The sequence below is a fragment of the Setaria viridis genome, chromosome 7 (assembly GCF_005286985.2).
Source record: "Setaria viridis chromosome 7, Setaria_viridis_v4.0, whole genome shotgun sequence".
Classification (NCBI taxonomy): Eukaryota; Viridiplantae; Streptophyta; class Magnoliopsida; order Poales; family Poaceae; genus Setaria; species Setaria viridis.
The window spans coordinates 12,324,368-12,329,660 of record NC_048269.2 but is presented as its reverse complement, the minus strand read 5'-3'; the positions used below and the strand labels follow the sequence as shown (position 1 = coordinate 12,329,660).

At 46.0% G+C, this 5,293-nt stretch overlaps 1 pseudogene; it reads right to left on the bottom strand.

Moving 5' to 3' along the window:
- Positions 1-3,674: 3,674 nt before the first annotated feature.
- On the bottom strand, positions 3,675-4,952 carry LOC117865735 (probable 2-oxoglutarate-dependent dioxygenase AOP1; annotated as a pseudogene).
- Positions 4,953-5,293: the final 341 nt, after the last annotated feature.

Genomic DNA, 5,293 nt, shown 5'->3' with positions numbered 1-5,293 from the left:
TGGGTGGCAGCTCGAATGATGTCGGTGGCGGGTGGTCGGTGTTGAGGCAAGGCAGCGAAGGCGCCAGCGGTCGACTGTTGGTGGAGAGGGCTCATAGGTAATTTGATTAGTGAAGTGTGTGCCCGAGATGACGAGGTTGGGTAATCGGTGCTATGGCACGACGGCAAAAGCAACGGTTGGATGCAGGTAGCGGAGAAGACTCGCCAACAGGAATGTCGCATGTATCTCAAACAGTCCTCCCCACTATTTGTTTTAATTTGACTGCACTAAAATATTTAGGATGGAATCATTTTTCTTTTGTGTAGATGGGTTTCTTTTTCTGAATAATAACTAGGCATTTTTCGTCCCTAGCTAGTGGCGGGTTTTCAGCAGCACGAGTAGCATCATGAGTTCACCACATGAAACTAATTAAGGGTTGGTTATCACTTAATTTTTTTTTAAAAAAAGGGTTGATCACTTGATGAGATAAAGTTAAACGAGTTGGAGGGGCTTGATCGAAGTCGAACACCATCGTACTGTACCCTAGGACAGCGCTGAGCTGAGGAGCTCCAAGTCAACAAAACCTCGCCATATGGACCTGCAAAGAATGCTGTGTCAGGCTGTTCCGGGGCTTTGTAATTTAACCGGGTGCATGGATGGTAAAAACGACGCATGTGACGCCATGTGGGTTTTTCGTGCGTTGAGCTAGCCTTCCGTTTTCGGTCGTGCCGTCTCTGATCTCCATTGAAGCTCCAGTGTCCTCGCACTGAAACTGCAAGAAGCCAAGGGACCCATCTCTCGCTATTGTCCACTGTCTGCAGCGCGCCATGCCCTAGCTAGCCTTTAGCTGCTCAAGCAAGCAAAGCCTGACCGATCCATCCTCCTGCTGCTCGATCGACCGGACCACCGCAGCGCTCATCCTGCGCTGATACTCATGCATGTATATTCGAGAAAAATATACTGCAGGTTGCTAGTCATGTAACAAGTGCAAGTTAATTTTGTTACAACAAAAGGTACTTCCGCGAAGCTTCATATTTCCAAACTTCCATTGGAACTTTGTTAGATTTACGCTGACTACAAATTAAAAATCATTAAAATTTGTGCGCTTTGTTAGCTTTATCCCACGAACGAAAATTCAGCTTAATTTAATCTCACAAGCTATTTCAATTGGTCTGACCTACACCTTAATGAGATTTAACTATTTTTTCTCGGCGTGTAAGTTGAGTTTTAAGTTCAAATTTTATAGGGTGACAGAGGACATGATGTCCTATGTAGAAAATGAAAAACAATGGTCCATGCATTAAGCGATCAAAACTAAGCAGTGTTCTATAGTCATTTGCATCCTCATTCTTTGTTTTATTTTCCTTTTGCATACATCAACATTTTTTTGGCATATTTTTAGTTAAAACCTTAACTTAACCTTTATGTTTTGCTGTGCACATCGATATGCTCCCTGCATAGTGACACGTAGCTTTTCTATATTATTAACAATGGCAGTAGTTAGAAATTTAGAAGCATATATACAATGACACTTCTACACTTTTTTAATGACATACCTAGGCAAGTTAGATACATATTTATGAGTTACCTTTATGTCATCTTGAAACGTGGAAGATGTATAATTTAGAGGCAAATTAAGCGGTTTATATTATTCTTCATAATGGCATATGTGGTAAATTAGGGTTAGAGTATTTTCACAATAAAAATGTGGGTAACTTTTATAGAAAACAGATATGAGATCCAATGGCTACGACGGTCTGCCATATTCATGGCTAAAATGTTTAGGATTTTTGTGAATCTTTTTTTTTTCTAGCGTGTCTCATGATAAATATCGTGGAGGCTCCAAAAATTTCTTTTTAATTAGTAATGGTAAGACTAAAAATACCGAATATAAAAATACCAATACAGATTCTAGCTAGGCACTAGACATCATTCGTGGTTATGATCAGCCATACATACTATTAGTAGCTATATAGCTGTTGGTGCCACGATGAAATATGTGAAGTCATGATTATGCGTGGTTTGTTAATGCCGATTTGACTTATCAATTCCTGGCTGATACCAATATATTTCTATTGGGATTGCTCTATTTTCGAATGTCTGATATTTCATTTTTTATTTATTGTGGTTTTTTTTCTCATTTTTGCGAATATGTGAAAGAAAAGGTGACTTCTGGATTAGAGATAATAAATAAAATAGGAGATAGATAAAATCATATATTGGAACGACTTTTGGCATCATCAAAGCGATCTGAACCACAATTATAGGCCGACAATTTTTCTGGACAGATCGAACTATTGGAAGCAAATGGAAAAGGAACACTGAATCGAATCAAAGAAACTAGTGGACTTATCACTAAATATGTGCAAATTCCAACATCACCATAGCCCACTTCATTCTCTTGCTCTCCTTGCGGTGCTCCTTGCCCACAGAGTGGCATAAAAAAAAAGATGCTGAGATGTGGGTTCAAACCACCTAAGGATTTCAAGGGCAATGCCCCTTGCTCTTCCTACTAAAACAAGCTAAAAAGGACTTGAAGTCCTTTGCTCTAACCAGATGAACTAGCAGAACCACTTACCTAAAGTTTGTTTCAAACTAATAAGTGACTCCTGGTCTTGGCTGAGTTGTCTTGTCTAACTCGTTTCATTGGGGAGCACTGTGTGTGTTGTGTCATTGGGGAGCACTGTGTCTGTTGTGTCAGGAAGTCCAATATTTTGTAGAGTGACACTAATTAAAAATTCCTTGCCCAAATTATGGCAGACCAAAGGATCCCATTGATTGTTAAAATAATAGACTGTTTAATTATATATTAAATAATCTTTGTTTGAAAACTAAAGCATCATGTGTTTTCATGCCTCCAATAGCAAGTGTTGTGTGTGTGTTCGTCATACCCCCGGTGATGGGCGGAGGTGAGACTGACCTAGGAGAATGGCCCATTGGGTGCAGCCTGTATGTGGAGCAGGTGCGCTCGGTGTTGGTGCGCTTCCCTCTTTGAAGACTTCACATAGGAGACCTCATCTTATGGCGGCTAATGTTGTGGTTTATAAGGTTGGTGTTGGAGGTTTGGATGACGGCTATTATTTCTATGGTGGTGGTTGCCATACTGTGCTTCTCCTCGCCGTGTTGGTGGCGACCTGCCGGGATCGGCGGATGCCAAGTTAGAGGTGGTCTGTGTGAGGAGTTAGCACGAAGGAACGCATGCGTGTATCTAGGTTGCTTCGTTTGCATTTAGTTAGCTAAACATGTCTCATGTGTCATTGTAAATAATGTTGTTTCTTTTGCATTTTACCTTCTCTATCAGTACAACCAGCAGTTAACCTGCCAGATTCAGCTGAAAAAAGAGAAAGGAACGTGGTGGACTCGTTCAAGATAACATGTCGGGAGATTCTGACTCAATCAATGTGAGGCAAGGTCCGGGAGATTCTGACTCAATCAATGTGAGGCAAGGTCCGGTTCCCAATAGCCTTTGTGTGTGTTCAGACAACTAACCAAAAAACACAAACATGGTTAACAATTTACAAATATACGTGTTGCATACCATTCTTAGGTGTCCACCAACATCCATCGATCAGACTGTTTTCTACTACTCATTTTTTTGTTCAAACAAGCAAACCAAGCGTTAAACTTCTTTTGAGAGTTATTTTCACTTTTTCAGTATTTGTGGTACAATTAAATAATGATGTTCCACGCAATGATAGCCACCAGATACAATTAAATTCATAAATAGAAGCTATACTTTTTCATACAACAATCACCTGATGATCTCTGAATTGCACATTGTATTATTATTAGATATCTGGGATACAAGTTGACTGGCAGACACCTTTGGAAAAGCTTAAGTAAGCTGGTGTGGTGGGCGAGTGGTCATTCCATGGATTCATCTTTCTCCACCCCGCAGAAAGCCTTGAGCGGATCGCGCTCGCACAACCTGCGCCCTTCCTCCGAGTAACGGAACGCCCTGTACTCCTCGTGGTTGCAGGGTCTGTACATCAGTGGGTGGTCCTCGTCAACGAGCTCGTCCATGGCGTTCAGCACGGCGGCCTCGCCCTTGCCCTTGCGGCGTCTGAAGAGCAGAACCGAGAAGCGCTCGCGGCCGCCCGGCGGCGTCCTCACGCGGTGGACGCACACCGGCACCCGCCCGGTAGCGTCCTCACGCGGTGGACGCACGCCGGCACCCGCCCGTTAGTCACGACCGTGAACTGGTCGCCGGCCATGAGGACGAAGGTGCCCGGCTCGGGAGGGACGGCGTGCCACCGCCCGTCCGCGGCCTGCACCTCGAGGCCGCCCACCTCGTGCTGCGCGATCACCGTGGTCATGTGCTCGTCGCGGTGCGCGTGCAGGGCCAGGGACACGCCGCCGGTGTCCTCGCCGTCGGGATGCGTCCCCGTCCCGTAGAGCGTGACCCGGACGAAGTGGGACTGCGAGCCGAGTTGCGAGGCGATGCTCTCCTCGTGTGCGCCCAGGCCCTCCAGCGTCATCCTTTATACCGTTTCCTCCAGCTCCAGCGCATCCTTGGCGAACGACACGATGACGTCACTGGAAATAGCACCATGGTGTTGACCAATCAATCTCTCTCCATCACTAACAAGACACAAGACATGGACCGTATTGATATATCTTACCAGAAATCAGGGTTGCCCTGGGGCCAGAGGCGGCCGGCGAGGTCGCGGACGCGGCCGGGCTCGGCGGCGTCCGGGATGGGGAGGGTCTCCAGGGCCACGGCGGGGACCTGCCCCTCATAGCATCGGTGCGGGCCGTTGCAGAAGAGGCCGCTCCTCAAACGGGAGCGCGAAGAGCTCCGGCAAGGCGCGGCCGAACAGCGCGCGCCGCCGGGGCTCCGTGCCGAGCGCGTCGTGCGCGACCAGAACGTAGCCGTGAGCGCCCATGCACGCCGTCACCGCGGCCCTGGCCCGCGCTCACCCCGGCGTGCCGGGCTCCACCCCGCGGAGGTCGTCGACCTTGGCGATCTCCATGAGCTGCGCCGTCGTCGTTGCTTCGCCGTTGCCGGAGTCGCAGAAGGCAATTTAATTTTCATCACAAAGTTGTGCTTGTAAGCGTTAAACTGCGCCTCACATATATCTTATGACAAGTGTACATATCGTTATTAATCATTTAGCACTTCCTTGCGTTGAGCTACCGAGTTTTTTATATTTTAGTTGTAGTGTGTGTCGCTTTCCGTTTGATCCCTAATGATACAATTCCTGTAATTAATTCTGAATACCGAATTTCTTATTAGCTATATTGAGCCTAGGTCTGGCATTTTTATTTTCTTCTATGCGCTAATGAAAAAACAAATCCAATTTATTAATCCTGC